The sequence below is a fragment of the Acipenser ruthenus genome, chromosome 23 (assembly GCF_902713425.1).
Source record: "Acipenser ruthenus chromosome 23, fAciRut3.2 maternal haplotype, whole genome shotgun sequence".
In the NCBI taxonomy this organism is placed as follows: Eukaryota; Metazoa; Chordata; class Actinopteri; order Acipenseriformes; family Acipenseridae; genus Acipenser; species Acipenser ruthenus.
Genome location: NC_081211.1, coordinates 11,914,556 through 11,936,468, shown reverse-complemented (window position 1 = coordinate 11,936,468; position 21,913 = coordinate 11,914,556). Strand labels below are relative to the sequence as shown.

Sequence of the window (21,913 nt, the reverse complement as noted above, 5' to 3'; positions counted from 1 at the left end):
AGCTCACACACAACAGACAGAAGAGAGCAGCCCACCAGAAGGGGGCCTGAAAGACAGAAAGATGAAATACTGTCTTTTTCAAGAGTCGTTGATTCCAGGAAAGCGGCAAGCCAGCTTTCGGCACGAATGCCAGGAACTACAACAGACCCGAATCGACATAAGGGCTCTTCCTATCAACACGCTCAGTTCAAGACACAGAGGTCCTACCTTACCATCTTGAGAAGGAAAAAGAGGGAGATCTTCCGGTGAGTGACGGTTTTGTACCCTCGGTAGGCGGGACCGAGTGCGTCATCACAGGAAGGGGCCTTCGGCAGCTCTGATATAGAGAGCTCAGTATACCTACCTCTAGGGCAGGGGGATATCCCATAAGTATGTTGGTGGTCGTCTTCGACTTGAAAGGGAACTGCAGTGCGCCCTCCGTCGTACGTCTTCCCAGAAGCACAAAGGGAGATTTTTATATATTTTTTAGCAATTGAAGAGTTTGTGTTATTTGAGAATAAATAGAAATGGCTTGAAGTTTGCTTTCATTTGTAACATGTTTGTACTGAACTAGATGATAACTTTATGAGTAAAGTTGTGGGGCTTGCTTTAGCTCTTTAGAAGTATTTTTCTGGTAGAGGAAGAAGTTTAAAAAGTTGTACTTTTTAAGCAAAGCAGTTACATACAGTCAAAGTTAAATTTAGTAAAATAATTTTTCTGATTACTTTGATAGACTACTATATCAACCTTATTACTTTGGATTGCGGGGCAGTTAGATTCCACATTTCATCAGACATGTACCGTTTGATTGGGAGAAGATATTTTTGAACTGATTTCAGATTTGAATAGCAGAGAAGTAGAGGAAGATTTCATACACTATTAGTACACAATTAGTACACATTGTTTATTAATTGTCTCATGCTTAGAATGGGCTATAATTTGAAATTGCTCAAAGTTCTATGACAGTTAATTCAACAGTGGGAAGTAGCCTACTGAAAGAAGTTGATGGGGTTACTAAAACAGCTGTACCTCTTGTTTGGTAAAAGTTATTTCTGTTTTGATTTCAGATTTGAATAGCAGAGAAGTAGAAGATGATTCCATATTCTCTAACTTTTAGTCTTGTTGGGAAAGTGGTCAAAGTAGCCCATTTGTGTCAAAAGTTACATCGTTTACAGTGAATAGAATGTTGGAAGTCAGGGAGTTTTCAAACAATGGGGAGATTTAGAATGTTGAAAAAAGTCCAATTAAAGTGAATGAAGATGGACAAAAAAAGGACAAAAATCTTAATAGTTTAAAAGATATCAAAACGTTGTATAGAAGCACACTATTCCAGACCGGTCTACGCGTTTTGAAGTTTGAATGGCGTTTCTAGCTTTAACGGTGTAAGAGGAGTATCGTGCCGAAGAAGAAGAAGTAGTATGTGCAGCAGCTGGCAGTATTGACCTAGTCCCAAGAACTTTATCTTTTGGTCTTTCTGGGCACAATTTAAAAAAAAAGAAAGCAATGTCATTTGTAAATAAACGAATTTGATAGAAAACTTAAAGTTTTAGAGGGCAAGTGTCGATTTGAATGTGTGCAGTAATGTGAACATTTCCCTGATTGCGAATATAATACGAAGTCTTGCCTCCAGTTAATATTTTAGAAAAAACTACTTTGCTAAGAGCAGAAAAACAAGCTGGCAGATGATGGTTTTGATCCATCGACCTCTGGGTTATGGGCCCAGCACGCTTCCGCTGCGCCACTCTGCTACAGTTGTCTCATGATTGAATTTAAAAAGCAGAAGAAAAAAAAAATACTGAATTCATTTTAACCAGCCACATGGCAGTGGCCGGGCCGAACCATAGAAACGTTGCAAATCAGAGGTGATCCGTTTTCTTTTCCCCAAATACTTTATGCAAAGTTTGCAGCCTTTCTGCCCACTTTGATCACAGGCAGTTTTATCCCCAGTTTTGGCTGATAATTCCAATATACTGTCTCTGTAAATGTGTTAAATCGTGGAAAGCTTTTTGTTTAAAATTACACTGAAGACGTATATATTTTTTTTTAAATATAGAACCTTCCAACAGTCAGCCCGGCTAGCTCAGTCGGTAGAGCATGAGACTCTTAATCTCAGGGTCGTGGGTTCGAGCCCCAGGTTGGGCATCCTTTTAAAATACAAAGTGTAGATGTTTATTCAAGGCAACAGAGCAATGTCTGATTCTGTTCACATTGTATACAGCATTGCAATGACATTACTTATTGGTTATTGTCATATAGCAATTGCTATTGTAAACTGCGTGCATCGTTTATAGCTATAACGATATTGAAATAAATAATCTTAGTGGAACAAACGCAGTTTCTCAGGATGGCCGAGTGGTCTAAGGCGCCAGATTCAAAGACTCTGTCTTTCCAAAAAATTGTGTGTTCTGGTCTCCGAATGGAGGCGTGGGTTTAAATCCCACTCTGACAGTTCAAGTTTATTTATTTTTAAAAGGAATACATGTATTCATTTTACTATAAAAGATTGTTCAAGGAAATTAACAGCTGATACCAAAATCTTGTCAGCACTCATTACCATTTTAATTAGCATTTTAAATCAGACTAAAATAGCGTTCCTAACACAGATTGCACTTTTGTTGTAAACAGACTACTTGTTGAAGTCACTGAAAAATATTTTGTGTTATTTAAATTAAGATTGTTTTCATGTTCCAAATAACATATTACTTTGAAAAACATCTCCGTATGCCACTGGATCGTGCTCAGGCTGGGATGCGGACCATTGAGAACAGTATAAACGATCTATTACTGGAAGTAGCTTACATGAGAAGTGCCCTCGTTTAACATGCTAGGATGATCGACTTCGGCATTCTCCAACTGCTGTTTACATTTTCTAAAACGTTATGAGGATGAATACAAAGTTTGACACTTTCCTTGTAAGTGGGGGTAAGCACAAGTTATTTTCAGATGTAATGCCTTTTTTAAGCTCAATCTAGTCCTGCGTAGTGCAAATAACATGCCTATATTTTTATATTAGTCAAGCCCTACTTAAAGTGTTCTTAAATTGTTTTAACATTAGCAATGATCCATTTGAAATGTGCTTATTGATTTAAACAACTGAACAATTTTAGGCTTGATGGTTTCTTTTTTCCGCGTTTCTACCAGTATGAGATACGCACTCAAAATGTGTCCCCTTCCTTCAACAACCCCCCGACTGAAGATTGGAGTGGTCATCAGTAGCAGCGAGCAGGTGCCCAAAAACAAGACTCTAGTTGAAATATTTGCTATTTAGTTAATTAATTTAGTTTTTGAATTAGCTAATTTCAGACTACTTTGCCAATCCTGATGTATTTTATTTGTACACAACTGTAAGTAACTGTCTAATAAATAAATAATAATAATAATAATAATAATAATAATAATAATAACAATAATAATAAAATAATAATAATAATAATAATAATAATAATAATAATAATAATAATAATAATAATGACATTCTGAATTGCTCGTGTCAAGCTGCGATGTAGCCTATGAGAATCGCTATCACATTGCAAGGGGAATTAGCTCAAATGGTAGAGCGCTCGCTTAGCATGCGAGAAGTAGCGGGATCGATGCCGGCATTCTCTAAATAGTTTTTAATGTATCTACGTATTTAGTTCCAATGCATCATGCAGAGAAATACAAAGTGTGATAATTCTTTGTAACAGAGAAGCCCGCCCTATGTGTATTTTAAAGCACAGTCTGCTAATTTGTAACATTCCCCAAACTGAAAAAGTGCAGTGCGCCCTCCGTCGTATGACTTCCGAGAAGCACAAAGGGAGATTTAATGTATTTTTTTAGCAATGGATCACGCCTCATTTGCATTGCCTGCCTTCCTCCTTTGCAGTGTAAAGTATGTCAAATGTGTTCTTAAAATCTGATGAAGATTCTCATTTGAACCGTAAGTATTTGGTTTCCATTGTAGCTATTTACACACACTGCTGTGTTGGACTCCCAGTGTGTTATCAAACAAAATGACGTATGTTGTGCTGCCATAATGGATTACATAGACTTTCCTGCCCCGTGTTGCTTTCTTCTTAGATGTGGTTTCAGGTTCGGCTGAGTTCTGCTCCCTCGATCAGGTTCGGCAGCATCTCGCCTTGCTAATCACTCTAACATGCTTTGGGGGTAGAGTAGGTTGGTCTCTGTGGCGCAACTGGTTAGCGCGTTCGGCTGTTAACCGAAAGGTTGGTGGTTCAAGCCCACCCAGGGACGATGCTTTTTGAATTTCTTATATCACATTAGAAAATGGCACTAGTACGTTGTTATTTCCTCCAATTAAACTGAAGAAAAAAATGTGCTCTGTTTTTAGTTCAAAATAATACAAAACAAAATAAAAAGTCTTGGTGTTTGCCGAAACCCAGGATCAAACCTTAAATCTTCAGGCTAACGCTCTCCCAACTGAGCTATTTAGGCTTAACAGGACTGCATTCTCGAGATAGCATTATTTTTTGTCACACCATAAACAGCCTAATAGAATCATGCCTTTACAAATGCATTTTGAAACACTTAAGTTTTCTCCTAAATGCGGTTCTCAACAAATGGTTTAGCTTTTCTTTGTACTCCTTCCAGAGTAAGACCAATAGGCAATCATCTAGGAAACAGGTAAAGACTGCAACCGGCTGCCTGAAAGTGCAGCGATTGAACTGCCTCAACAAACGCTTAGCTCTAAAACTCGTACATTGAAAGTCTATTAACATCTTTAACACAATCATCTGTGTTCCAATAGCGGTTAAATCCACAGGGTGATCAATAAAGTGACAGCTGGCTTTGTTAAACATTAACAAGTCGTTTTCAGGATTCACGCAATTTCTGAAAAAGCACAATAGGATATAAGAAAGTTTACAAACGAGAGGAGGTCATTCAGCCCATCATGCTACTTTGGTTGTTAAATCTCTTAGCAAACGCCCTTATCCAGGGAAACTTACAATTATTACAAGATATCACATTATTTTTACTTACAATTACCCATTTATACAATTGGTTTTTACTGGAGCAATATAGGTAAAGTACCTTGCTAAAGGGTACAACAGCACTGTTCTCCCCAGGGATTGAACCCACAGCCCTCTGGTCAGGAGACCAGAGCCCTAACCACTACGCCAAACTGCTGCCCTTGTTAGTAGCTTATTGATCCCAGACTGTCATCAAACAGCTTCTTGAAGGATCCCAGGGTGTCAGCTTCAACATCATTACTGGGGAAATGGTTCCAGACCCTTACAATTCTCTGTGTAAAAAAGTGCCTCCTATTTTCTCTTCTGAATGCCCCTTTATGTAAACTCCATTTGTGACCCCTGGTCCTTGTTTCTTTTTTCATGTCAAAAAAGAAGTCCCCTGGGTCGACATTGTCTCTACCTTTTAGGATTTTGAATGTTTGAATCAGATCGCCGCGTAGTGTTCTTTGTTCAAGACTGAATAGATTCAATTCTTTTAGCCTGTCTGCATACAACATGCCTTTTAAACCTGGGATATTTCTGGTTGCTCTTCTTTGCACTCTTTCTAGAGCAGCAATATCCTTTTTGTAGAGAGGTGATCAGAACTGATCACAATATTCTAGGTAAGGTCTTACTAATGCATTGTAAAGTTTTACAATTGGATCGTGGTCTCAGGCTGGGATGCGGACCATTGAGAACAGTACAAACGATCTATTACTGGAAGTGGCTTACATGAGAAATGCCCTCGTTTAACATGCTAGGATGATCGACTTCGGCATTCTCCAACTGCTGTTTACATTTTCTAACACTGTTACGAGGACGAATACAAAGTTTGACGCTTTCCTTGTAAGTGGGGGTAAACACAAGTTATTTTCAGATGTAATGCCTTTTTTTAAGCTCAATCTAGTCCTGCGTAGTGCAAATAACATGGCTATATTTTTATATTAGTCAAGCCCTATTTAAAGTGTTCTTAAATTGTTTTAACATTAGCAATGATCCATTTGAAATTTGCTTATTGATTTAAACAACTGAACAATTTTAGGCTTGATGGTTTCTTTTTTCCGCGTTTCTACCAGTATGAGATACGCACTCAGAATGTGTCCCCTTCCTTCAACAATCCATCGACTGAAGATTGGAGTGGTCATCAGTAGCAGCGAGCAGGTGCCCAAAAACAACACTCATTGTCAGCTCGTTGCTGAGAAGAAAACACTCCCGCTCCTCCTGGGGGATACCGAGACCAATCCCTTCAAAACATGTTTCACTCTAGAAATGATCCTTGCAAATATAGTCTTAACTTGTATTGGCAGACCGTCACCCCCAACTGGCAAGCTCAATTCATGTGATACAACGACTGGGCAAAAACGAGGTGTTACATTAACAATACAAACTAACTTGAGACAGCCAAGCCGTTACAGCATACGTTAAGTTTGTCGTGTGATACAAAAGCAAGTTTTATCATTTTTGCATTGCCTGTCTCGTCAAACAAGCTCGAGCCACAGCACACAGCGCTGCTGCAGCGGGACATAGAGGTGGATTTTAAAGCGACTGAATCAACGAGCTTGAGACTACTTTTTGAAGAAATTGAAAACATACATCTAGTCGAAATATTTTCTATTTTGTTAATGAATTTATTTTTTGAATTTGCAAATCAGTTCAGTTTATATTTTAGAAAAACTACTTTGCTAACAGAAGAAAAACAAGCTAGCAGAGGATGGTTTCGATCCATCGACCTCTGGGTTATGGGCCCAGCACGCTTCCGCTGCACCACTCTGCTACAGTTGCCTCAAGACTGAATTACCAAGCAGAAGAAAAAAAAACTGAACTCATCGTTTTAACCAGACACACGGCAGTGGCCGGGCCGAACCATAGAAACGTTGCAAATCAGAGAGAACCGTTTTCTTTCCTCAAATATACCTTATGGAAAATATGCAGCTTTTCTGCCCACTTTGATCACGGGCAGTTTTATTCCCCAGTCTCGGCTGCCAATTCCAATATTCCGTCTCTCTAAAGCATCGTAAATCGTGGAAAGCACTCTTTGTTGAAAATTACACTGAAGACTTCTTTTGTTCGACCAGGCTTACAATGAGATATTGTCTTGTTTTTAGTAGATTTTGTGAATCGCATATGGGGCGCTATAGAAAATATTTAAGATTCATTGATTTAATGTTAGCCTGCGTTCGGTCTGGGAAGTTTAATTTTTAAAGACAACGTCGAAGGGTCTGATAAATGACATTGTAATTATTTGAGATGCATGTAGACAATAATGTAGGAGCACCGACACAGTTCTGCCTAGGTTCCATAGTGTAGTGATTATCACGTCTGCTTTACACGCAGAAGGCCCTGGGTGCTATCCCCAGTAGAACCATTGCCGCATGTTTTTAAATTACTGGTCAAGACAAAGTCTCTTTGTGGTTGGCCGATCATTAATTTGCGGATGTAAGTTCCTGGTCCCATCGTATAAGTAAGACAGTTTATTCACAAATAATTACATACACTTTTGTTTATGTTTCTTTTGTTGATAAATTGACCCAATACATTATTGCATTCCGCCACGTCATTAGATGAGCAAAGCCTCTTTGTGCCAGTGCGCATTCAGAGGAGACGCGCTGAGAGAATCCTTTTTCTGTGTCACTCAGTACTGCCAGCTTCCCCCGTTGGTGATATATTGGTCAGCATAGCTGCTTTCCAAGAAATTGACCCGAAACGATTCCCAGCCAGTACAACTGTGTTTATGCCCACGTTTCAATTAATGAACATTATAAAATCAAATCGCATTGTTTTATCTTTTCTTTACTTTTAAAGCTGAGAATCAAACACACTTCCGACAGCTTCATAGCCCTGCTGGCTACGAACACATATTGAGTCGGCTGTTTCCCATGACGCTAGTGATAGTGAGTGTTTTCCTAGTATCAGCGTCGGCATTACCATGCGTTTGGCATGCTTGCTGTGCACTCTAGCATTGCATAACAAGAACACACACTGGCAGAACTTCGTGGCCCAACGGTAGCGCGTCTGACTCCAGATCAGAAGGTTGCGTGTGCAAATCATGTCGAGGTCAAATTCTTTGTTTCTATTCCACACTATTTCATCTTTTAACGTGTTTGGATTTGAATGTTTCCGGGCGTTTATTTATACAATTTAGCCTACACAACATATTGATTGTATAGCGATCAAACAAAGATATGGTATTAACAATACAAACTAACTTGAGACAGCCTAGCCGTTAAAGCATACCTTAAGATTGTCGTGTGATACAAAAGCAAGTATTATCATTTTTGATTGTTCAATTTATTTTTGAATTTGCAAATGGCACATTGCCAATAAAAAAAAAATATAGAACAATCTGAATCGCTCTTATCAAGCAGCGATGTAGCCTATGAGAATCGCTGCCGCAATACCAGGGGAATTAGCTCAAATGATAGCGCAAGAAGTACCAGGATCGATGCCCGCGTTCTCCAAATAGTTTTAATGTATCTATGTATTTAGTCCCAATGCATCATGGAGAGAAATGCAAAGTGTGACAATTCTTTGTAACAGAGAAGCCCGCCCTATATGTATTTTAAAGCACAGTCTGCTAATTTATTCTTTGTAACAGAGAAGCCCGCCCTATATGTATTTTAAAGCACAGTCTGCTAATTTGTAACATTCCCCAAACTGAAAAAGTGCAGTGCGCCCTCCGTCGTATGTCTTCCGAGAAGCACAAAGGGAGATTTAATGTATTTTTTTAGCAATGGATCACGCCTCATTTGCATTGCCTGCCTTCCTCCTTTGCAGTGTAAAGTATGTCAAATGTGTTCTTAAAATCTGATGAAGATTCCCATTTGAACCGTAAGTATTTGGTTTCCATTGTAGCTATTTACACACACTGCTGTGTTGGACCCCCAGTGTGTTATCTAACAAAATGACGTATGTTGTGCTGCCATAATGGATTACATAGACTTTCCTGCCCCGTGTTGCTTTCTTCTTAGATGTGGTTTCAGGTTCGGCTGAGTTCTGCTCCCTCGATCAGGTTCTGCAGCATCTCGCCTTGCTAATCACTCCCGTATGCTTTAGAGGTCGAGCAGGTTGGTCTCTGTGGCGCAATCGGTTAGCGCGTTCGGCTGTTAACCGGAAGGTTGGTGGTTCAAGCCCACCCAGGGACGATGCTTTTTGAATTTCTTAATCACATTAGAAAATGGCACTAGTACGTTGTTATTTCCTCCAATTACAATGAAGAAAAAAATGTGCTCTGTTTTTAGTTCAAAATAATACAAAACAAAACAAAATGTCTTGGTGTTTGCCGAAACCCGGGATCGAACCAGGGACCTTTAGATCTTCAGTCTAACGCTCTCCCAACTGAGCTATTTCGGCTTGACAGGACTGCGTTTTCGAGATAGCATTCTTTTTGTCACACCATAAACAACCTAATAGACAAATGCACTTTACAAATGCATTTTGAAACACTTAAGTTTTCTCCCAAATGCGGTTCTCAACAAATGGTTTAGCTTTTTTTCTACTCCTTCCAGAGTAAGACCAAATGGCAAACATCTAGGAAACAGGTAAAGACTGCAACCGGCTGCCTGAATGTGCAGCGCTTGAACTGCCTCAACAAACGCTTAGCTCTACAACGCATACATTGAAAGTCTATTAACATCTTCAACACAATCATCTGTGTTCCAATAGCGTTTAATCCACAGGGTGATCAATAAAGTGACTGCTGGCTTTGTTAAACAAACAAGACGTTTTCAAGATTCACGCTATGGCTTAACAAGCACAATAGGATATAGGAACATAAGAACATAAGAAAGTTTCCAAACGAGAGGAGGCCATTCAGCCCATCTTGCTCGTTTGGTAGTTAGTAGCTTATTGATCCCAGACTCTCATCAAGCAGCTTCTTGAAGGATCCCAGGGTGTCAGCTTCAACATTACTGGGGAGTTGGTTCCAGACCCTCACAATTCTCTGTGTAAAAAAGTGCCTCCTATTTTCTGTTTTGAATGCCCCTTTATGTAATCTCCATTTGTGACCGCTGGTCCTTGTTTCTTTTTTCATGTCAAAAAAGAAGTCCCCTGGGTCGACATTGTCTCTACCTTTTAGGATGTTGAATGTTTGAATCAGATCGCCGCGTAGTCTTTTTTGTTCAAGACTGAATAGATTCAATTCTTTTAGCCTGTCTGCATACAACATGCCTTTTAAACCTGGGATATTTCTGGTTGCTCTTCTTTGCACTCTTTCTAGAGCAGCAATATCCTTTTTGTAGAGAGGTGATCAGAACTGATCACAATATTCTAGGTAAGGTCTTACTAATGCATTGTAAAGTTTTACAATTGGATCGTGGTCTCAGGCTGGGATGCGGACCATTGAGAACAGTACAAACGATCTATTACTGGATGTGGCTTACATGAGAAATGCCCTCGTTTAACATGCTAGGATGATCGACTTCGGCATTCTCCAACTGCTGTTTACATTTTCTAACACTGTTACGAGGACGAATACAAAGTTTGACGCTTTCCTTGTAAGTGGGGGTAAACACAAGTTATTTTCAGATGTAATGCCTTTTTTTAAGCTCAATCTAGTCCTGCGTAGTGCAAATAACATGCCTATATTTTTATATTAGTCAAGCCCTATTTAAAGTGTTCTTAAATTGTTTTAACATTAGCAATGATCCATTTGAAATTTGCTTATTGATTTAAACAACTGAACAATTTTAGGCTTGATGGTTACTTTTTTCCGCGTTTCTACCAGTATGAGATACGCACTCAGAATGTGTCCCCTTCCTTCAACAATCCATCGACTGAAGATTGGAGTGGTCATCAGTAGCAGCGAGCAGGTGCCCAAAAACAACACTCATTGTCAGCTCGTTGCTGAGAAGAAAACACTCCCGCTCCTCCTGGGGGATACCGAGACCAATCCCTTCAAAACATGTTTCACTCTAGAAATGATCCTTGCAAATATAGTCTTAACTTGTATTGGCAGACCGTCACCCCCAACTGGCAAGCTCAATTCATGTGATACAACGACTGGGCAAAAACGAGGTGTTACATTAACAATACAAACTAACTTGAGACAGCCAAGCCGTTAAAGCATACGTTAAGTTTGTCGTGTGATACAAAAGCAAGTTTTATCATTTTTGCATTGCCTGTCTCGTCAAACAAGCTCGAGCCACAGCACACAGCGCTGCTGCAGCGGGACATAGAGGTGGATTTTAAAGCGACTGAATCAACGAGCTTGAGACTACTTTTTGAAGAAATTGAAAACATACATCTAGTCGAAATATTTTCTATTTTGTTAATGAATTTATTTTTTGAATTTGCAAATCAGTTCAGTTTATATTTTAGAAAAACTACTTTGCTAACAGAAGAAAAACAAGCTAGCAGAGGATGGTTTCGATCCATCGACCTCTGGGTTATGGGCCCAGCACGCTTCCGCTGCGCCACTCTGCTACAGTTGCCTCAAGACTGAATTACCAAGCAGAAGAAAAAAATACTGAACTCATCGTTTTAACCAGACACACGGCAGTGGCCGGGCCGAACCATAGAAACGTTGCAAATCAGAGAGAACCGTTTTCTTTCCTCAAATATACCTTATGGAAAATATGCAGCTTTTCTGCCCACTTTGATCACGGGCAGTTTTATTCCCCAGTCTCGGCTGCCAATTCCAATATTCCGTCTCTCTAAAGCATCGTAAATCGTGGAAAGCACTCTTTGTTGAAAATTACACTGAAGACTTCTTTTGTTCGACCAGGCTTACAATGAGATATTGTCTTGTTTTTAAGTAGATTTTGTGAATCGCATATGGGGCGCTATAGAAAATATTTAAGATTCATTGATATGTTAGCCTTTAGGCGTAATTCGGGGGATGCCGTAGAGGGCTCTCTCCCGCTTTGCGCTCCTTTTTCTTCTTATCCTATTTCCTTTTCTTTAGCCTGTCTTACCTTCCCTCCGTGGCATCCTGCCCGGTAGCGTCCGCGATCTCTTCCGGGTGGAAGCTGATCCCAGTTCAGCCTCATTTAGTATTTCCAGCCAATCACACAATGCAGCGCTCGCCTCGTCAATTATTAGGGCATGGCCAGCGCTGCTCCACGTATGTGTTATTGGCTGCCCCTCCTGTCTATCTCGCTCTCTTTTTCTACTTTAACCCAGCACTATTTCCGCTTCCTTGTCTGTGTTTGTTTTTTGTTGTTCGTTTCTTTCACTGCAAGCCGTTTCTCTGCTCTGCGCTCGCAAGATAGTATCAGCTATTTTCCTACCTGCTCAGTCTGCGCCGTTCAAAGCGCAGTGCCATTCTCAACTTGGTCTGCGTTTTCATCAGAAAGACTGTTCCAACGTCACCGCTGTACTGCAACTCTTTCACACCGGGGCCTCACAGATCATGGTTACCACGGCAACGCCTCAGCGAGTGACTACTGGGAGTGGTAAGTTGCTACGGCGACCAGGCAGCTTTAACAGGCAATGCGAGCCTGTGCCTCACGACTGCAATCTTCTGGCTCCTGCGCTGCGCTTTTGCAACATGAGAGCTTCAACTCCCCGAATCGTGACATCTAAATACTGCAGGCTCCTCTTCTAGACCTACGTTAACTTACCTATATCATCACTAACTGTTCTAAAGCAAATGCTTAATACATAGACAAGGATTGTAATCGCAATAACCAAATATATGCTACCCTGCTTCACTGAAGCCAATAGTTTCAATTCCAATCAAAACCTCTAGATGGCAGCATAACACCACAATATCTACATAATTTAAGATGATTTGCTATCGCTGCGAATCTCGCACACTCCAAACTTTCTATCAATTCCTGCAGTTTGTTGTCTTTCTGAGGGATTCTCAGTACCCTCCTGCCTCAACCTCTTTTTCTACATATATTAACTTGAATTTTTCAAATCCAAACCCCTCCCCTTGAGAACCTTGTCATGAAGCCATGCTTATCAGCTTTCTGAGATGTTAAGAATCCACCGTCACATTAATTTACAGCTTCCCTGCATCAGGCCATTCCTGCAACCTTCTTGTTCCCGGATTTGCACTTCCTCATTTGCCCCCAACTTCATCAAGGCACTTAATATAACTTTCAAAGTCCATTTCATTCAATTTGAGCTACCAGTCACATACGAAAACTATGTGCTACGATTATCAACATTTCAGTCAAGCGTCCTCCTATCCCGCAATAGACAATACACTCTTAGACTGCTCCTGATCAAATCAATAGGTTTTGCAGCAGCCTCCGAGCAACGCATTCCCATCCTCTCAGGTTCTGCAGCGGCCTCAGATCTATGCATTCTTCATTTCTGCCCAAAGGCAGCCCCATCGCCGACATCATCTAAAAACGCCTTAACTCTCAAATACCAATTTTCACCGCATTCAGCAGCTCTCTGCTCTCTACAGCAGGCCACTGCAGACTACTGACAGCATTCCATCGTTTACTCCCTCAGATCTCTGCCCGTTCAGCAGATCTTGCCACTACTGTTAATATCTCCTCATTACAGCAAATCTCGGCTCCCTCTTCAGATCTGCTTCTATTGCAGCATACAAAAGTGGCTTTAGTTTACTGTTTAAATCTGCAACTGCTCTCCTCCAGAGCTTCCAACGCTCCAGCTTTCCTCCAATACCTGGATCTAAAATATATATATACACGGAGAGCTTGACTTCCTCAGCAATTTAGTCATATGTCCGCTCATCCTCTCAGATACTACAAGCTTTAATATATGGTACGAGACTGGAAATCTGCTTGATTTATGAATTAAGGAGTTCCACTATTTGGAGAATGATTGGAGTTGTGAAACCCAAATCTCTGATTTATGAGTTCACCTTTTCCATTCCAAACAGACAAGATGGTAGCAAACCGCTGATCAATCCCGTATTAACTAACACAGGATGGTTGGCATCTCATCTCTCTGCCTTTGTTTTTAAAAACATCTCGGCAGTCGATTTCATATATTTGTTCAGGTCCAGCTGCCACCTCAGCCCTCATCAAACTCTGCAACACCAACATCTGCCATTCAACTAAATACAACACTCTCCAACCTTCTGCAATCTGCTCATCACTACATGGCCACACTCTTAGTCCCAGCGACCAAATCTTCATTTACCTCTGGATGGAAAACATTTACAACTTTCTGCACTCAAAATACATCCCATTCTGATTTAATGAGCAACGGATTCTAGCCTCCATCGCCCATGCAAGGGATTATCTTCACTTAGCCCCCACTACCGTTAAAGCCTACATCTCCGGAATTCAGTATTTCTGCCGCCTCATCTCCGTCCCTTCTTCAACACTCCTATCCATCCCATCAGTTTGCTTGACACTCAGAGAGATCCTCAAGAGCCCCCCCCCCCCTGCTGCTCCATCCTGGCTCCCTATATCAATAGACATCCTTCACTCTTTAATCTCTACCCTCAGAAAAAGCTGCTCTGTCTATTCAATGACCTGACCTTGGAAGTACTATGTCTAACTGCTCTTGTGAAGCACTTCCTCTGCAGGATTCCTGAAGGAACAGAGTGCACCCTGTGAACTTACCGTGACAACACCTGTGATTTACCGGTTTTAAAAAAAAAAAAAAAAAAAAAAGCAAGAGTACCAGGACATCAAGGGGAATACAATGGATAGACTCTGAGCGTTAAGCCATTTCAACCATGAGGTCTTGTGAACCATTCCGCGCACCCAGATACTGGACTTTGGCCAGCTGTAGTAATTTTACTACAGAATACTACACCTTGCAGTAAAAAAAAAAAAAAAAAAAAAAAAAAAAGGAAAAGTTAACCATGCCCAGTGTTAAACATGGTGGAGGTTGTGTGATGGTCCGCAAGTTTTACAGCCCGGTCCCAGAAGCAGACCCCAACCCGCGACAAGTTCCTTCTTTCAATCAGCTGGTGTTCCACTAAACTCCACACTCTTCAGCCTCCCCAAGTCTGCCTGCAGCTTCAGGGAGAATTGCCTTCGCCCTTTCCACTCGCTCTTCTTATTCTACTGCCTGGTCTTCCTTCACCACATTCTGTGCCCAGATTAGTATCTCTCTCACCACCTATAACCTTCAGCACCTCCTTGCCTTTATGCCAGACCTCAGGCTATCCCTTAACCTGGCCCCTTCCTCCATCAGGAATTATCTCTCAGGTATACAGCACCAGTTCCTCCTCCGTTCCCCACCCCCCCTTTCAATCCCGGAGGTCCCGGAGGTCCGCCTGAGAGTCTCGCATCCTCCTCTCCATCAAGACAACCAATCTCATCGGAATCTCCAGTTTCCCAGCCATCAGCCTGCGGCACTTTGACCTCACTCAAGTCCCCGGAAATAACTTCCTCCTATTCATCAGGACTTCAAAACAGACAGTTACATCAAGATCCAGAAGTTCTGCAACCTGGTCCCAGGAGCAGACCCCAACCCTCGTCTCGTACTACCCTTCAGCAAAACAATATTCAACTGAATAACTCTCTCTCCGGCCTCCTTCAATCAGCACGTGGATTCATGGAGAACGCTCTCGCCCCATCTACCCGTTCCTCCTACTCGACTGCCTGGTCTTCATTTACTCACTTTTTTGCGAGTAAAAAATAAATAAATAAATAAATAAATAAATAAAAAAAAAAAACGGATCTCTCATACCTCTTTCAACCTACAGCACCTCCTCGCCTTCATCACTCACCTCAGGCTGTCTCTACGTTTAGCCCCCTCCTCTATTTAGATGCTACCTAGCGGGCATTCAGTATCAATTTCGCCTCCAATCTTCTCCTCTCGTCCGTTCTAGAGATGGCGGATCTCTAGAGAGAACGCTCAGAGGTATGGAGAAAAGCCTGCTCCCCTCCTCTCCATCAAGTTAATCAATCTCTACTGACCTTCTCCTTTGTCTCATCACTGCTCTCCGGCAAGGATGCTTCAACCTATTCAACGACATCGTCATGGAAACCCTGTGCCTGACCGCCGCCTTTGGATTTCTCCGCTGTGCAGAATTCTCAACTCCATCAACTTCCAGCTTCCCAGCTCAAGTGCTCAGATCTCTCTCAAATCCCCAGAAACCACTTCATCCTCCACATCAGATCTTCAAAAACGGTCCAATTAAGCCAAGGATTCAGTATCTTCCGTCAGATCCCCTCTTCATCGACAGCTCCAGATCTATACTTACGAGACACTGGTTCTCATCCCGTTTATGCACCCTCTTGTCACGGATCGGACTTTCTTCTAACTATTTTTCCCCCCATTCATTCTGGATCGGAGCAGCTGCCTCCGCGGCCAGGGCAGGAATCAACACTTGATTAAGTCTATGGGGCGCTGGATCTCTTCAGCTGTGAACTTTATATTAGATCATCCTCTGCAGACATCGCCACAGCTCACCAAGCACTCGTTAGCTTGCCCGGAGTGGGGGGCGCCCTCTCCGCCAGGCCCACCAGAGGTTTCCTCCCTGCAGGGGGGTTTTTCCTCTCCACAGTGCGGACGGCTTATAGGCATAGGTTGTCTACTAACATCTCTTGTCTTTTCTCTTTTCTTCTAGCTTTTGTTTATGTGTGCGGCTCTGCGATCTCTTTTCTATCCCACGGTGTGGTTCGTCCGGGTCGGCCTCTCGTCTCAACCACTGCCGCCCGGCTGTTCCTCGCCGGCCTGAGGGGACCCCCGGCCACATCCTATTCTTCTGCTGCTTATGCGCTAAGCCTTCCAGGCCTCAACCTTGCTGTCCCATCTCCTCTCTTCTATTTCAGGTCCAGGACCATTTCAGCCCCCTCATGCAGTAGGCCGAGCCTCCACCTGCCGAGCGGGCCCCGACCGAGGGGGGGGGGGGGTTTCTCTGTTTTCGTCTCTCCTAAACGGACCCGAGACACTTTTTCCTAAGCTCTCCACGCCGCCCAGCTGCCAGCTTAGATGCCTGAGGATGCTGCCCTGAGTTGCGAAGGATCTGTCCTTTTGTCCTGTTCGTCCCCTTCCTGTCTCTTGCTCCACTAAACGCCCAGCAGCCAGAGGATGCTGCCTGACTCGTCGGGAGCGAGAGTCAGTTTGTTGTATGTTATATGTCTAAACTTTGCTCTCTCTCTCACTTTTACGTCACCCAGCAGTCAGAGGATGCTGTCTGACCCGGCGGAAAGTGTTTATATCTAATCCTTTGCTCTTCTCGTGTCTCCCTCTCTACGTCGCCCAGCAGCCAGAGGATGCTGCCTGACCCGACGAGAAGGGAAAACTCTTCGCCCCCCTATCTCGTCCTGCTATCAGTATCTAACCTCAATGTTACTAAGCACCATTCCCAAACTCCAGCCCTCAATCTCGCCATCCCTCAAACTCGTCTCACTCTTAAACTCTCAAATGTCTCACCCCTCTCAAGCCTCCTAAGCAACCGGAGAAATCCTCTCATCTTGTCTCATTCTTAATATCTCACTCCCAATTTCGCCTCCTCTCAAGCCCTCGTAGGCAACCAGTGAATTAATGTTAGCCTGCGTTCGGTCTGGGAAGTTTAATTTTTAAAGACAACGCCGAAGGGTCTGATAAATGACATTGTAATTATTTGAGATGCATGTAGACAATAATGTAGGAGCACCGACACAGTTCTGCCTAGGTTCCATAGTGTAGTGATTATCACGTCTGCTTTACACGCAGAAGGCCCTGGGTGCTATCCCCAGTAGAACCATTGCCGCATGTTTTTAAATTACTGGTCAAGACAAAGTCTCTTTGTGGTTGGCCGATCATTAAATTGCGGATGTAAGTTCCTGGTCCCATCGTATAAGTAAGACAGTTTATTCACAAATAATTACATACACTTTTGTTTATGTTTCTTTTGTTGATAAATTGACCCAATACATTATTGCATTCCGCCACGTCATTAGATGAGCAAAGCCTCTTTGTGCCAGTGCGCATTCAGAGGAGACGCGCTGAGAGAATCCTTCTTCTGTGTCACTCAGTACTGCCAGCTTCCCCCGTTGGTGATATATTGGTCAGCATAGCTGCTTTCCAAGAAATTGACCCGAAACGATTCACAGCCAGTACAACTGTGTTTATGCCCACGTTTCAATTAATGAACATTATAAAATCAAATCGCATTGTTTTATCTTTTCTTTACTTTTAAAGCTGAGAATCAAACACACTTCCGACAGCTTCATAGCCCTGCTGGCTACGAACACATATTGAGTCGGCTGTTTCCCATGACGCTAGTGATAGTGAGTGTTTTCCTAGTATCAGCGTCGGCATTACCATGCGTTTGGCATGCTTGCTGTGCACTCTAGCATTGCATAATAAGAACACACACTGGCAGGACTTCGTGGCACAACGGTAGCGCGTCTGACTCCAGATCAGAAGGTTGCGTGTGCAAATCACGTCGAGGTCAAATTCTTTGTTTCTATTCCACACTATTTCATCTTTTAACGTGTTTGGATTTGAATGTTTCCGGGCGTTTATTTATACAATTTAGCCTACACAACATATTGATTGTATAGCGATCAAACAAAGATATGGTATTAACAATACAAACTAACTTGAGACAGCCTAACCGTTAAAGCATACCTTAAGTTTGTCGTGTGATACAAAAGCAAGTATTATCATTTTTGATTGTTCAATTTATTTTTGAATTTGCAAATGGCACATTGCCAATAAAAAAAAAATATAGAACAATCTGAATCGCTCTTATCAAGCAGCGATGTAGCCTATGAGAATCGCTGCCACAAAACCAGGGGAATTAGCTCAAATGATAGCGCAAGAAGTACCAGGATCGATGCCCGCGTTCTCCAAATAGTTTTAATGTATCTACGTATTTAGTCCCAATGCATCATGGAGAGAAATGCAAAGTGTGACAATTCTTTGTAACAGAGAAGCCCGCCCTATATGTATTTTAAAGCACAGTCTGCTAATTTATTCTTTGTAACAGAGAAGCCCGCCCTATATGTATTTTAAAGCACAGTCTGCTAATTTGTAACATTCCCCAAACTAAAAAAGTGCAGTGCGCCCTCCGTCGTATGTCTTCCGAGAAGCACAAAGGGAGATTTAATGTATTTTTTTAGCAATGGATCACGCCTCATTTGCATTGCCTGCCTTCCTCCTTTGCAGTGTAAAGTATGTCAAATGTGTTCTTAAAATCTGATGAAGATTCCCATTTGAACCGTAAGTATTTGGTTTCCATTGTAGCTATTTACACACACTGCTGTGTTGGACCCCCAGTGTGTTATCTAACAAAATGACGTATGTTGTGCTGCCATAATGGATTACATAGACTTTCCTGCCCCGTGTTGCTTTCTTCTTAGATGTGGTTTCAGGTTCGGCTGAGTTCTGCTCCCTCGATCAGGTTCTGCAGCATCTCGCCTTGCTAATCACTCCCGTATGCTTTAGAAGTCGAGCAGGTTGGTCTCTGTGGCGCAATCGGTTAGCGCGTTCGGCTGTTAACCGGAAGGTTGGTGGTTCAAGCCCACCCAGGGACGATGCTTTTTGAATTTCTTAATCACATTAGAAAATGGCACTAGTACGTTGTTATTTCCTCCAATTACAATGAAGAAAAAAATGTGCTCTGTTTTTAGTTCAAAATAATACAAAACAAAACAAAATGTCTTGGTGTTTGCCGAAACCCGGGATCGAAACAGGGACCTTTAGATCTTCAGGCTAACGCTCTCCCAACTGAGCTATTTCGGCTTGACAGGACTGCGTTTTCAAGATAGCATTCTTTTTGTCACACCATAAACAACCTAATAGACAAATGCACTTTACAAATGCATTTTGAAACACTTAAGTTTTCTCCCAAATGCGGTTCTCAACAAATGGTTTAGCTTTTGTTCTACTCCTTCCAGAGTAAGACCAAATGGCAAACATCTAGGAAACAGGTAAAGACTGCAACCGGCTGCCTGAATGTGCAGCGCTTGAACTGCCTCAACAAACGCTTAGCTCTACAACGCGTACATTGAAAGTCTATTAACATCTTCAACACAATTATCTGTGTTCCAATAGCGTTTAATCCACAGGGTGATCAATAAAGTGACTGCTGGCTTTGTTAAACAAACAAGACATTTTCAAGATTCACGCTATGTCTTAACAAGCACAATAGGATATAGGAACATAAGAACATAAGAAAGTTTCCAAACGAGAGGAGGCCATTCAGCCCATCTTGCTCGTTTGGTTGTTAGTAGCTTATTGATCCCAGACTCTCATCAAACAGCTTCTTGAAGGATCCCAGGGTGTCAGCTTCAACAACATTACTGGGGAGTTGGTTCCAGACCCTCACAATTCCCTGTGTAAAAAAGTGCCTCCTATTTTCTGTTCTGAATGCCCCTTTATGTAATCTCCATTTGTGACGGCTGGTCCTTGTTTCTTTTTTCATGTTAAAAAAGAAGTCCCCTGGGTCGACACTGTCTCTACCTTTTAGGATTTTGAATGTTTGAATCAGATCGCCGCGTAGTCTTCTTTGTTCAAGGCTGAATAGATTCAATTCTTTTAGCCTGTAACATGCCTTTTAAACCTGGGATATTTCTGGTTGCTCTTCTTTGCACTCTCTCTAGAGCTGCAATATCCTTTTTGCAGAGAGGTGATCAGAACTGATCACAATATTCTAGGTAAGGTCTTACTAATGCATTGTAAAGTTTTACAATTGGATCGTGGTCTCAGGCTGGGATGCGGACCATTGAGAACAGTACAAACGATCTATTACTGGAAGTGGCTTACATGAGAAATGCCCTCGTTTAACATGCTAGGATGATCGACTTCAGCATTCTCCAACTGCTGTTTACATTTTCTAACACTTTATGAGGACGAATACAAAGTTTGACATGGGGGTAAACACAAGATATTTTCAGATGTAATGCCTTTATTTAAGCTCAATCTAGTCCTGCGTAGTGCAAATAACATAACTATATTTTTATATTAGTCAAACCCTATTTAAAGTGTTCTTAAATTGTTTTAACATTAGCAGTGATCCATTTGAAATTTGCTTATTGATTTAAACAACTGAACAATTTTAGGCTTGATCGTTTCTTTTTTCCACGTTAATACCAGTATGAGATACACACTCAAAATGTGTCCCCTTCCTTCAACAATCCACCGACTGAAGATTGGAGTGGTCATCAGTAGCAGCGAGCAGGTGCCCAAAAACAACACTCATTGTCCGCTCGGTGCTGAGAAGAAAACACTCCCGCTCCTCCTGGGGGATACCGAGAACAATCCCTTCAAAACATGTTTCACTCTAGAAATGATTCTTGCAAATATAGTCTTAACTTTTATTGGCAGACCATCGCCCCCAACTGGCAAGCTCACTTCATATGATACAACGACTGGGCAAAAACGAGGTGTTACATTAACAATACAAACTAACTTGAGACAGCCAAGCCGTTAAAGCACACGTTAAGTTTGTCGTGTGATACAAAAGCAAGTTTTATCATTTTTGCATTGCCTGTCTCGTCAAACAAGCTCGAGCCACAGCACACAGCGCTGCTGCAGCGGGACATAGAGGTGGATTTTAAAGCGACTGAATCAACGAGCTTGAGAGTACTTTTTGAAGAAATTGAAAACATACATCTAGTCGAAATATTTTCTATTTTGTTAATTAATTTATTTTTTGGATTTGCAAATCAGTTCAGTTTATATTTTAGAAAAACTACTTTGCTAACAGAAGAAAAACAAGCTAGCAGAGGATGGTTTCGATTCATCGACCTCTGGGTTATGGGCCCAGCACGCTTCCGCTGCGCCACTCTGCGACAGCTGTCTCATGACTGAGTTACCAAGCAGAAGAAAAAAAGTACTGAATGGAAGCTGCGATGTAGCCTATGAGAATCGCTGCCACAATGCAAGGGGAATTTGCTCAAATGGTAGAGCGCTCTCTTAGCATGCGAGAAGTAGCGGGATCGATGCCGGCATTCTCCAAATAGTTTTAATGTATCTACGTATATAGTCCCAATGCATCATGGATAGAAATACAACGTGTGACAATTCTTTGTAACATAGACGACCGCCCTACATGTGTATTTTAAAGCACAGTCTGCTAATTTGTAACATTCCCCAGACTGAAAAACGTTAGGTTACCTACGGTAACCCTGGTTCCCTGAAAAAGAAGACGACCACCAACATACTTA

The 21,913-nt window shown here is 41.9% G+C and overlaps 7 non-coding genes and 1 pseudogene across 7 annotated transcripts; 4 read left to right on the top strand and 4 right to left on the bottom strand.

The window, feature by feature from the left end:
• The first annotated feature begins 2,048 nt into the window (after window positions 1–2,048).
• trnak-cuu (transfer RNA lysine (anticodon CUU)) lies at window positions 2,049–2,121 on the top strand. Its single transcript has one exon. It is a non-coding gene; the product is annotated as a tRNA-Lys (tRNA).
• A 2,017-nt stretch (window positions 2,122–4,138) lies between these two features.
• On the top strand, window positions 4,139–4,212 carry trnan-guu (transfer RNA asparagine (anticodon GUU)). The gene has a single exon. It is a non-coding gene; the product is annotated as a tRNA-Asn (tRNA).
• A 1,801-nt stretch (window positions 4,213–6,013) lies between these two features.
• LOC117419296 (small nucleolar RNA U3) lies at window positions 6,014–6,220 on the bottom strand. Its single transcript, XR_004547245.1, has one exon. It is a non-coding gene; the product is annotated as a small nucleolar RNA U3 (small nucleolar RNA).
• A 2,776-nt stretch (window positions 6,221–8,996) lies between these two features.
• Window positions 8,997–9,070, top strand: trnan-guu (transfer RNA asparagine (anticodon GUU)). Its single transcript has one exon. It is a non-coding gene; the product is annotated as a tRNA-Asn (tRNA).
• Window positions 9,071–9,205: 135 nt separating this feature from the next.
• On the bottom strand, window positions 9,206–9,278 carry trnaf-gaa (transfer RNA phenylalanine (anticodon GAA)). Its single transcript has one exon. It is a non-coding gene; the product is annotated as a tRNA-Phe (tRNA).
• Window positions 9,279–10,659: 1,381 nt separating this feature from the next.
• On the bottom strand, window positions 10,660–10,866 carry LOC117419302 (small nucleolar RNA U3). Its single transcript, XR_004547248.2, has one exon. It is a non-coding gene; the product is annotated as a small nucleolar RNA U3 (small nucleolar RNA).
• Window positions 10,867–19,205: 8,339 nt separating this feature from the next.
• trnan-guu (transfer RNA asparagine (anticodon GUU)) lies at window positions 19,206–19,279 on the top strand. The gene has a single exon. It is a non-coding gene; the product is annotated as a tRNA-Asn (tRNA).
• A 1,575-nt stretch (window positions 19,280–20,854) lies between these two features.
• Window positions 20,855–21,056, bottom strand: LOC131699822 (small nucleolar RNA U3; annotated as a pseudogene).
• Window positions 21,057–21,913: the final 857 nt, after the last annotated feature.